Raw genomic sequence first — 12,601 nt, 5'->3', positions numbered from 1 at the left:
CTGTGACAACTGGTATTACATCAGGGGACAAAACATGATGTTAAGCTGTCAATAGCCAGTATGCGAGTATGAGAGTATTTTTTGAGAAATTTTTTGGGATTGTTCCGTAGACAATTATATTGAGATAATAGACTTGAGATAACATTTCACTTACCAGAGCAAATGAAGTTGCTAATGTTGTGGTGTCAGGAAAGATTTGAGTACAAAAAATAATGATAATGAAGTGGAGATGAATAGGATATGTAGAAAGGAGTTGATTAATTAAAATGAGAGTGTGCAGGGCAGAACACAGAAGGGCTAAAAATCATTGGCAGATGAAATTTGTGAGCACCCTGGAAGGAGGCCAGAAACAGTGTGGGGTTCATCATGTGCCACAAAGCCAAACTTCTTTTGTTGCTGGTGAAACTCACCCCCTCTCTGCCAGAGTGGTGCTGTCTCTACTGCCACTCACCTGAGCGACAGGACGTGGGCCTTCCTCCGCAACAGGGCCTGATTGACAAGAAAGAAAATTGTGTGTTAAAATAAAAAATATTTTATTCTTGAAAGTAAAACAGGTGATACATGAAGACTGTTTCAACATGACATGATAAAGAACAGAATCAATTACTTCAATCTTTTAGAGTGCCTAGTGATCAGTGAATAACTGAGCTTCTGAACTACTCAATTACGTATAACAGTGAACGTTACTAACCGAGTTCCAGAAAGCCAGAATTTTATTACAGTTGCAGGCTGGCTATATGACGACTGCCATGGGAAAATAAACTTTTATTGCCGATGTTGCACATAATTATTGACCAAATTTTAAAATTTAAAATCCTGTAGTAATCTGCTTATTAAAACATAAAATTTTATGTTACAGGGTTAACTCAGTGTGGCAAGTTTAACAAATAGGAACTGTGGGTATGACTATATATGCAGCCTCACCCACTGCAGGCATATTCCAACATTCTATTCATCAAGTATTTGACAATGACTTGCAGAAAACTTCATTAATAATTTCAAATTATCATGATTTTTTCTCAGTGATACCCCACAGAAAGTAATAGCAAAAATGTTAATCACTTACCACATTTTTGATGTTCATGCAGTAAAATTGCACACCAAACACTTACAATGTAACACTCCTTTCTTTACTTACAGATGGATACATATAGCGAGGAGACGGTGTGGGGTATTTCTCAGGTGCATTCTTTGGAAAGGTGAAGCAAGAAGAAATTTGATTAATATAGCAACAGGATGGAGTAGAAGACATAATAGGAATAAGGTGGAAGTGGGTGGTGTACTAGGGGAAGTGGGTGGCCGGTACCTTACAATGCTGTCTTTTGAAATTCAACAGAGGGCTGTCTGTAGTTGGCATGTTAATAGGCCTGAAACAAACTCAGTGCAGCTCATCTTGCCCATGACAGCCATTGCATAGTTTCTGTACAAGGCCCATATGACACTGGACAATTTTCCAGTATTCCTGTGCACTGCACAGCCTTCATGGATCACTGCACAGTGGCTCACCAGCCAACCCAAGACCCAGACTCAACATCAACTATCTACTTCGGAGTGCCATAACTATACTAATAAGAATTCAGCCCACAATAGTGGCATCACCAGTGCTACCTACACTTTAGGTACCTACAGCAGTGCCTCTAAGTTGTTACACACACAGTGCTGAACTGGAGCTTCAAGAATATTTCTCATACTAGCAGATATCTTTCAGTGGATCAGGGCATTCTCTACCTTGCATTCACTAGAAATCCATTTCATTTGCTGCCTGTTGATACACACAACCTGTGTTTCTATGAAGTTCTATTCCTCTTGGCTACACAGGAACACCTCTGTGTTCAAGTGCTCCTGCACACTGTTTGAATGGTTTTGTTCCATGTTCAAAAAACACTCCCATTTCCTTTGATTTGCATTTGGCTCGACACTTTTGTTCTCTGATGTTCTGTGATTGTTGCCTTAATATTACTTGTGCCACTTCATTCTCTCCTTTTAGTGTCTTTATGCCTGCACCATTTCATCTCACCATTCCTCCTTGATGATGATGTGGCCTGATTCCTGTATTTTTCTTCCAGGTCTGTTCCTCCTGGATGGCACTGCCATATCCTCCATGGGGATGACTGTTCTCATATTTTTGGCTGCTGTTACAGTCACACCTTTTCCTCTGAGCACAACAACATAGGAATCTAGGGCATCACCAGAGCAGCTTGCAGTGCTCAGCTTAGCTCATATTATTGACAACCTTACAGCATATCAGGGCTATTTATATGTAGCTTGCACTGGGAAGCCATTTCTCTTGCCCAACATTATCATGTTCCTCCTGTGTTGCAATTGAATTCTAATGTTTGTGACAACCTGAGCACATTTCTTACCTTTTGCATATGTCATCCACAGTAAGTGGGATGAATGACCACAAGAGTGGGTGGCAAATGTGGCAAGGCAGCTCCTTGGTGGACTTCCTGTAGAGAGGTCAGGCAGGAAGACAAACAGTTTGTCTGGGAACAGACTGTAGTGAAAGTCTTAATGGGAAATATTTTATGAGCAAAAGGACAGTGATACTGTACATAAATCATCTTCAGATACTTATCAGCCATTCTCTCCACTTGTGTGAACACATTTCTACCGTGTGTTTCAGTTGTTTCAACTACACTGTTTACTACCAGCCTCTTCATTTCATAGGTCATCAGCTCTCATGTGTCAAGGTAAATCATATAAATATTATTTTTGCTGACTGGATTCTTCATAAGCCCCCCACCCCTTTTCCATTATTCAAAACACAGCTCCATAAATGATTGTAAACACTTAAATTATTCCAAGAAGCAACTAAGACAATCAAGACAAAATTAGCGAAACAATTCAATTGTCTCCAGTGCACTATCATGAGACATAAGAACAATACTACACCGAAAAACAGTATCTGTACATTTGTGAGGGCTAATCTCCAACTACAGTCAGGATTTTGACACAATCAGAATTAATAGATACATGCATTAATTAGCAAAGTTAGTTTGTATACTCCATTTCAGCAATGCCAGACATGTCATCCAGCCATAGATACTTAGCCTTAGCTGTGGTAGCTATCATAAATGTACAAATGTAGCTTTGAATGTAAAGGAGTGATAAAAATGTTAATTTTCCTGAACACACTAGTTACAAGACACAGACATTACTTCTCTTCAAGAATAAGTTATCAGTGAAAATATATGTCAAATAGTATATACCAAGCACATAATGTAATAAAGATAAATAGTATCTTCAATGACTTTGCCACCCACAAAAAAGCAAAATCCTGGAAGTTCTTTCAACAAAAGGAGTTAAAAAGACTTCTTGTGTTGGTCATATGACTGCTATGTAGTGCTGGAATGGAGACAGGGAAGGATCTGAATGGGTGAGAAAACTGACAAATCACGATGAGGCCAGGAAGGTTACAGGAACTAAGGATATACCGCAAGGAGAGTTCCCACTTGTGCAATCCAGAAAAGCTGGGGTTGGTGAGAAGGATCCCTATGGCAAGGGCTCTCAAGCAGTCACTGAAATTGTGGCATGCTCAGCAACAGGATGGTCCACATATTTCCTGGCCAAAGTTCATCAGTGGCCATTCACACAGACCGACAGCTTGTTGCTTGTCATTCCCATGCAGAAAGCAGCACTATGGTTGCAGCTTAGCTTGTATATCACATGACTGGTTTCACACGTAGCCCTCCCTTTGTTTGTGACCAGACTGGAGTAGATGGTGGTGGAAGCATGAATGAGACAGGTCTTGCATTTAGTTCTAGTACAGTGATATGAAAGATGAAGTAAGGGGTTAAGAGCAGGGATTATGCTGGGATGGACGAGTATATCGTGTAGGTTTGGTAGACAGAGGAATACCACAGTGGGAGGTGTGGGAAGGATAGTAGGCAGAACATTTCTGATTTCAGAGCACAATGACAGGTAGTCAAAACCCTGGCAGAGCATGTAATTCAGTTGTTCCAGTCCCGGGTTGTACTGAGTTATGATAGGAATGATCCTCTGTGGCCAGAAGGTGAGACTTTGGGGGTTGTGGTACACTGCAAAGATAAGGCACAGAAGATTTGCTATGTAAAATGTTTGGATGATAATTATTATCTGAACGCTTCATTGAGACCAACGTTATATTATGTTGACGATCGATCATCACTGTGTGAGTGACAACTGTAGTTGGACAGGCTGCATGGGAGGGACCTCTTGGTATGGAATGGGTAGCAGTTGTCAAAATGGTGGTGTTACTTGTAGTTATCAGGTTTGATATAGACAGAGACAGTGATTTAGCCATCTTTGAAGTGGATGTCAACACCTAGGAAGGTGACTTGTTGGCTTGAGAAGGTCCAGGTGAAGCAAAGGAGGAGAACGTGTTGAGGTTCCGGAGGAATGTGGATAGGGTGTTCTCACTCTTGATCCAGATCACAAAGATGTATCTGAATGAGGGGAAGGGGTTTAGGATTCTGGGTGTTTAGAAAGGATTTTTAACCTATTACCTCACTACTCATATCCCTGTAATAGACCTAGATGCAAGATCTGTCCCATACATCTCACTTTTTTCTCCCTTGTCATTTAGCTCATGTTTAAGCTGTCATCCTATTCCCTAGCTGTGGTGGTCTTGGGCTCCTGAAAAACTGTCTTCCATCCCTATTTTTCAAACCCATTTGTTACTATTATTTCTGTCTCCTACTTCACGAAGACCTCGTAGTGCTAGTACACTTTCTCAATATATTTAACCTTTGCACACTCCATGATTTATCCACTCTCTGTGTTCATTCCAAGCCACAGAGAGGGAAACTGGACATATGGTTTATGACTAGATTTTTTTGTTTGGTACATTCCAGGTAATTTCAATTGTAATAAAATATAATACATGATTTATCATAATAGCTATTACTAGTTTTCTGAAATAACAGATTGCATTATTCAGCAAAATGTTTAATTAATGCCATGTCTGTTAATGCATTCTTTTCTTTTATTTGCGCTGGGATGTAATAAAAGGGCTGGACATACTTCACTAAAAAGCAAATGTGAAATATAGAGCGTGAACTTAGCATGGGCTCATCACATGGGTATGCTACTGTTTTCTTTCTATGAAATTATCACAAATACAATGAAAATTGCAAATACATTTTTAAATGTTACTTTAATCTGTAGGTGATAGCAAAATCTAATTCTGACTGAAAATGTGTGTGGGTACCAGAATCGTGTATGCAGAAAATGTGCTTGGAAAAAAGTGTGAGTTTTGTAATTAACACCTGTCTTTCCATTCTATGAAAAGTAAAGTTGCTACTCACCATATAGCAGAGATACTGAGACGCAGGTAAGTACAACAGAGAGACTCTATTGTGGATGAAGGCCTCAATGGCTGAAAACTTTAATGTTGGAGTCTTTTTGTTGTGCCTATTTGCAACTCAGCATCTCTGCCATATTGACAGTAGCAACTTCCATCATACTGTTACATTCCATCCTGGATTTTTGTCTTTCCACACTTTCATAGAAAAATGTTGTGTAAAATTTGCTTATTCCATTTCAGGCATAAAAATACATAAGGTACTAATTTCAGTAATTATTTGCTTCTGTGGGAAGAAATACAGCTGAAGCAAAATCATCTAAAATCAGAGTGATGAACATTGCCTTTTGCACAGAAAATAAAGCATTAGCAGACACTGTATTATTGATAAGTATTGTTTATTACATCCCTGGCCTCTACTCAAGGACAAAATTATGAACTTCAGTATCTGTATGTTTTGCAATACAGGATTACACTGCATGCAACATGCAACCAAAGGTAGTGTAGTCAATAGTGGCTCCACAGTACAATTTTTCAGACTACCACATTCTCTGATTCAACCTACTGCATCACAAACAACTATCCATTTGCTATAGTTCTACCAGCAGTATCTCATGGAACACATAGTACCATAGAGCAAACCACTGGTAAAATGCTCCTGTTGGAGCACATGAAAGGTGAATATGTTCCTCTATAAAATACTGACAGTACAGTTGGGAACCAGCTGCCCCAGTACACATTTTACCTTCCTCACCAGAAATTTTTGCATGTAAACATATTCCCACTGTTTTAACACACAATAATCTATATTCATTTATCTGGTCTCTCCCTGTAGTGCAGCATTCATACTTAGCACCTCACCCTCACTGTCACTGTCTATGTATATGGCTTTCTCCCATTGTCTCATTTTTCTCCCACTGATTTACAGTCTATCCCACTGTCAATGTCAACTCTCTCAATTACACTGTTTGCTGTTGTCTTTCTTTGATAAGCCCACTGACTCCACAACTCCTTAATGGTTCAAAAATAATTCTGAGGCACCCCAGTTAATTTTTTTCTTATACAAAAGAGTGTAAGACCTCAGACCAAAATTTTCTCTCTCCCACACCTATGTGTTCAAGTACAGCACAAATCTGGTGTACGGTGTCCCTACGTCTTTCCTTTCATCTACACTGGCGCCTATCTCTTTTCCTCCCAACTGATTCTGTCTTCACAAATCTCTCCTCCTCTTTTACTACCAATGTCTCACTGACCACAAATATCTGCTTTACCTTCCATTTTAAAGATATTTCCATCATTTGACTATTAACTGTTCATTTGTTTTACACAGTCATCATTTCAGCTTTATACCCATTCTCAAGATCATGTTGAAATTTTAAGATTGTTTGACCTGCCTGTGATTTGCCAAAAAATGTATTTTTGGTCTTATAAGGTGTGTTCTATTGCAGGATATGAGTATGTGTGAAATATATATAATGTGGCTGACACTGTGCACAGTTGAAACCACAAAAGGGCCTACAAAGTTAGAAATATGTTTTTTTTTTATCAATAACTGAACAACGCAGCAGGACAGACATGTTAACATTTCAACAGACACTCAAGAATGGCTATGAAGCCAATAGAGAAGGTTCAGAAAAGAAGAGTATGAGAACCACAAGTCAAATCAGAAAAATTATTGGTTGGCCTTATGTGCATTATGCACTTGCTTGTTATCGATTAGTGTGTGAACACCACAGATCATTCCTATCCTGAACCATTACTGATGACTAGAAAGTTTGTCTTTTGCTACTGTAAGGGAAAGAATAGAAAGGAATGCTTTAGTCCAAACAAAGCAGCAATGCTGCATAGAAAGACTTGTGTGCATCCACGTAAGATAATGTTGTGCATCTGGTGGAACAGTGGCCATGTGGTGTACGAAGAGTTGCTTGCATGAGGTAGAAGTTTCCTGTTGGCATTTATTGTCAACAACAGACTTCTTCCAAATGCAATCCTAGAATAAAAACAAGGAAGACTGTCAGAAGTGATGCTATTCTACAATAATAGCCACCAGCATTCTGCTAGACTGGCAAGAAACACTACACAACTACTGGGTTGGGAAGTCATTCTGCACCTACCGTTTCCACCTGATATTGCACACTCAGATTTCATCCTTTCTGCGCTTTGTTCAATGATCTTCACAAACTTCCTTTTGGGTTGAAAATGCACTTTGAACATGGCTCTACAAGTACTTTGCTACAAAACCATGTGATTTCTACAGTTGTGCATTCAGAACATTTTCCCAACATTGGCAGACTACAGCAATCAGTGAAGCAGATTATATTATTTATGACTACATAAGTCTCCATTTGCTTTGGGAGAGAAGGCGGATTACAGGGACAATATTCTTCATTTCAAGACATGATGAGGACGTTTCAAATCACTGTCCATGAATGTGTCTAACTTGTTCTAGTCCCCAATAACATTGGCAATTTTCCTCTTTAAGAAGCTCACCTATGCTGAGTGATAGTTGTATACCTAAATATATTTATCTCAAGATGATGATTTTAATAAGAGCCATGACTACAGAATAAGGGAATTGTGATCTAAATATTACTACTTATCACAGTGTGCCAATTTGTAATGTTAGCTTACTTTTACAATGACTTATTTCTGAATGTCACTTTGGTACTTAAAAATTTGTGTTCTTTCTCTTTGATCACATTTCCCTCACCATCTACCGCAATACCCATTTTAAACATTTGTGACCAATCTTTTGTAGTTACAAAGACACTGCCAATTTACAGTATGAATTATGCACTATGTAATTAATATCCAGTGTCAAGTTCATGTATAAAATTTTGAGCAACTGTTTCACTAAAATACTTTAGCAAGAAAAAGATAGAACAAAAATACCACATAAGAAAATATTAAAGTGATAACTTTAACGTGTAATTAAGCTACTGAAGAAAGCAAAAATCTCACCTGCCAATACCTCCTCTTGGTGCACCTCTTGTGGCTCCTGCAAAGAAATTGAACGGGTGAATAACTTTACATCAACTGAATCTAAGCATAAATCAAACCGCTTGAAATGTGTCAGTGGTATGTCATATCACTGCATATGTTCATCTCAGTGTTAGTAAGTTAGTAAATTATATGATGAGTGAGATTATGAATCAGGTGCAGGGACAAGTAGAAACATGTGAAATTTTACTAAAGTGAGATTGACGAAAACTGCATAACAACACAAATGAAGAATCACAAAATATTTGAATTTTAATTGAGCTTAACTATCTGAATTCACTAGAGCTGCCAGCCACTACACACAGCCACTGTCACAGAGCAGGACAAAGGTGCCCACAAAACACAAGCCAACATAGTGGGAATGTAGACTAAAGCTGCTAGATCTATGAAGGCTGGTGTAAGGATAATGCCAGTGACAAATAGAAGTACAGCATAGTTTGCTGGAATGAACAACCTTCAACTATGACCTGGTGTGGTATTCTAAAGGATCATGGAAGGGGAAATGAGTAACAGACCATTATAAAATTACAGATTATAGAGATAGTGACAGTGTCCAATATGACTAGATCTGCTGCTAACAGGGCAGAAATTTGAGAATGATTCTTGGTCCCAGAGAGCCATCTGAGGTTGGCCCACACAACAGAAGAGTGAGTGGAACAGTTAAAAGAACTAGTTAATTAAATCCAGCCAGTTTTTTGCTATCCTGAAGGGTGTGATGACACTGTTCACGCAACAACTTATAATGAATGCAGTTTGCTATCATAGAATGTTAAAAACATGTAGAGCACATCTCTGCATGCAAGTAGAGTCACAACATGTCTCAGTCAAACAAGGGACTGGGACACAGCACGGTAAAGATATAGTGAGAGATTGGAACACTGTGTGGTGGTAATGACAGCATTTGTAAGATATTCGACCTGGGCATCATAACTGGGTATATGTTGTTTCTCGAAGGGTGCCAGGAAGCATTATATCTCTAGTCTTCATTAGGAAGTTGCCATTTGGGTGTGCACGTAGGTGGGGTAGGAGTCAGAAAATGGATAGCAAATGGGTAATGGATGCTCGAGTACATACCAGAGACAGTGATGAGACAATGGGCAAATTGGGCAGTTTAGGACAGGTCCACATGGGGTTAGGAGTCCATGGAGTGTGAAATGAATGTGGGAACCCCCATGATAAGGCAAATAAGGTTAAGGTGCCTGAAGGTTGGCCAAGAGGACACCTCTGACCGGTTCTGCGAGAATCCCAATGGGAATTGTGTGCATTACAGTCAACGAGCAGCAGGAAGGAATGAGGGAGTTGGCCAGTAAGCTGGAAGAAGACTGTCCAGTGACACCGAATGACTGAGGGATGTAAACTGTACATATGAAAAAGTTCAGGAGAGGAAGTAAAATGTGACTGGAATAGCTTGAAGCTGGGTTGTCAGGAAGACGATGAACGTCATCCTTGATGAGCAGCATCACTCCACCCAATGACATAGAATCAGTCCTTGAGTGACGGTGTAAGGTTGGGGGATGTCAAAGTAGACAGGAAATACATGCGAGAGCTCACAGCAGGTCGTGAGGATTCAATTTTGTTTCCTGGAAGCAGAGAACTAGCAGAGTCTGTGATTCCAAGAGCACCTGTAAACCCTCTTTGTTGGATCAAAGGCTGCAAACATTCCACTGGAGGAGTGTCATGATTAGGAAATGGGAGAAGGGAAAAATGCAGCGGTGTCACCTCAGCGGCTATTAAGTGGCAGCTTTTGAAGGATCGCTGCTACACGGCACAGAGGCCGGAGAATCAGCCTCTGGAAGATCTACAGAGGTGTCGGAATTATCGTTCTGTCCGTCCTTGAGGTCCAGAGCAGAAAAGCGGCTGGAGGTGCATACCAGCAACAAGGTGATCAGCCAGAGGAGGGTATCATGTGGCCTCACCATTGAGGAGGAACTGTGAGCCGATAGAGAAGCAAATTGTTTGTCTTTCTTTGATTTCTTGGATCCTTCCTTGTTTGAATTGGAAGATTCAAATGTTTGTTGGCTGAAGGGACATAGAAATTCTTCATGGGAGTATTGCTTCTGTCCCTTCTGGGCTTTCAGTTGTGTAGTAGATGACTTTGTCCCATGAGACAAAAGTTTGAGGCTTGTTGCACAGCTGGAGAAAAAGAGAAAGAGGAGGAGGATGGGGCTGCTGCTATGACACTGGGTGATTTAACAATCACAGTGCTGTATTACACATCACCCGTCTGGATGTACACATCCTTCATGGAGCGAGATGTAGCAGGAATGGTAATGCCTGATGGTAGAACACAGAGTCACTGACTAGTCGACAATTTGCGAGTGACCTGGTAAGGCACCTTTTTCCTTGACATAGGTCTCCTGGACGCTCAATCATTGAGATACATGGGATAATCTTGGGAGGAGATGGCATAACCATTGCAACTTGTGCAGCAGGGAGGACAAGGTAGCCAGGTTACACAGTTGGCTGGGTGTCGCCATGACATTTGAGTGTGGTCATAAAGATGACACTGGTAGCAGTGCATTGGGTTTGGTGGCGTGCTCAGCAACAGCGTGGTCCAATTGTTTCTTGGCCACAGTGTATGAGTGGCCATTTATGCACACAGACACTTCTCGTTTGTCCTGCCCTCGTAGAATGCAGTACAGTCTTTGGTTGCAGCGTAGCATTTAGATCACATGACTCATTTCACAGGTTGGCCACCATTGAAGGGATAGGTAATGTTTCTTGCTGGGTTCCAACACCTGGATGTGGTGCTGGGAGGATGTGTGGGATGTGTGTTCATCTAGATCTATTACAAGAGTATGAGACATGAGACAAGGGGGTTGGAACCAGAGGTTGTGTAGGGATAGTGGAATGTGGTCTGTAGGGTTGTTGGGCACTGGAATACCACTGTGGGAGTTGCGGGAAGCATAGTGGGTAGGGAATTTCTCATTTTAGGGTACAATAACAGGTAGTCAAAACCCTGGTGGAGAATGTAGTTTAGCTGCTCCAGTCCTGGGAGGTAAGGAGTCATGAGGCAAGTGTTCCTCTGTGACTGGACAGTGGGACTTTGTGAGGTGGTTGGCGACTGGAAAGATAAGGCACGAGACATTGGTTTGTACGAGGTTGGGAGGGTAATTACTGTCTGTAAAGGCCTCAATGACATGCTCAATGACATCACCTGTGTGTTTGGAGGCTGTGTGGAAGTGTCTTCTCAGTATAAAATAAGTAGCAGCTGCTGAAGTGCAGATATTCCTGGTGGTTGGTAGGTTTAATATGGGCAGACATACTGATGAATCCATATTTCAGGTGGAGGTCACATCAAAGAAGGTGGCTTTGTGTAGAATGGGGGACTGCGGTTCTGAAAGAGTGTGGGTAAGGTCTCCTCACCTTCAATCCACAGAGCAAAGACGTCATTAATGGATTTGAACTAGGTGAGAGGTTTCAGATTTTGGGTGTTTAGGAAGGCTTCCTATAGATGCCCCATGAATAGATTGGCATACGATGGTGCAATGGGGTGCCCATAGCTGTTTTCAACAAAGACCTTCTTAGGTGAAAGCTCTACTTCCAAGCGTTTCTTTGTTATGTGTGTGTGTGTGTGTGTGTGTGTGTGTGTGTGTGTGTGTGTGTGTGTGTGTGTGTGTGTGTGTCACTCAGCAACTCTGCTATATGGTGATTAGCAACTATTCACAATATTGTTATTAACAAATTTAGTGTTACTGTCTCTGATCCACAGACCCCTAACACTTTCAGACAAAGAGAGCCTCGCCAATGAATTACATCACCTAAGAAAAGTGATTCAGAAGAATGAATAGCCACACGATCAAATTCAATGGGTGCAGCAGTCAATTTCAAGAACAGCTGAGTAAGAGACTGAGAATGAAAAAGAGTGTAAGAGAAACTGAGAATTGCTTTCTTACCTTATGTTTGCCCAATATATGAGCAGATCGGGGGACTCCTATGGATACACAAGCATCCTGTGTATAGTGCTCTTTTCAGTTAGGATAAGAAGTCTCATTTTGTAATTTCAAAGATTAACTAGATAGAGCACCAGCAACACATCCAGGTGAAACAAAGTAGCAAATCAGGTGAAACTGAGGTCTGCCACAGGCATAATCATGAAATGAAATGTGATGAGACCTGTTTCATGTTGGAAACTTCAGATAGCTTGGATGAAATAATTAAAGCTCAAGTTGGTACACGTATGTATAAAGTGTGCCAACTGCCAATAACATTGTTTTACATCATTTCACTGTTATTTTACCATTGTGAGCCTATTTCTATTCCTTCATTATTGCTTCAGCTAACACAATGTTAAGCTGTGTTGTTATATGTCAAAGT

This window comes from Schistocerca nitens, chromosome 6, assembly GCF_023898315.1.
Source record: "Schistocerca nitens isolate TAMUIC-IGC-003100 chromosome 6, iqSchNite1.1, whole genome shotgun sequence".
Taxonomy (NCBI): domain Eukaryota; kingdom Metazoa; phylum Arthropoda; class Insecta; order Orthoptera; family Acrididae; genus Schistocerca; species Schistocerca nitens.
This window is presented reverse-complemented; position numbering follows the sequence as displayed.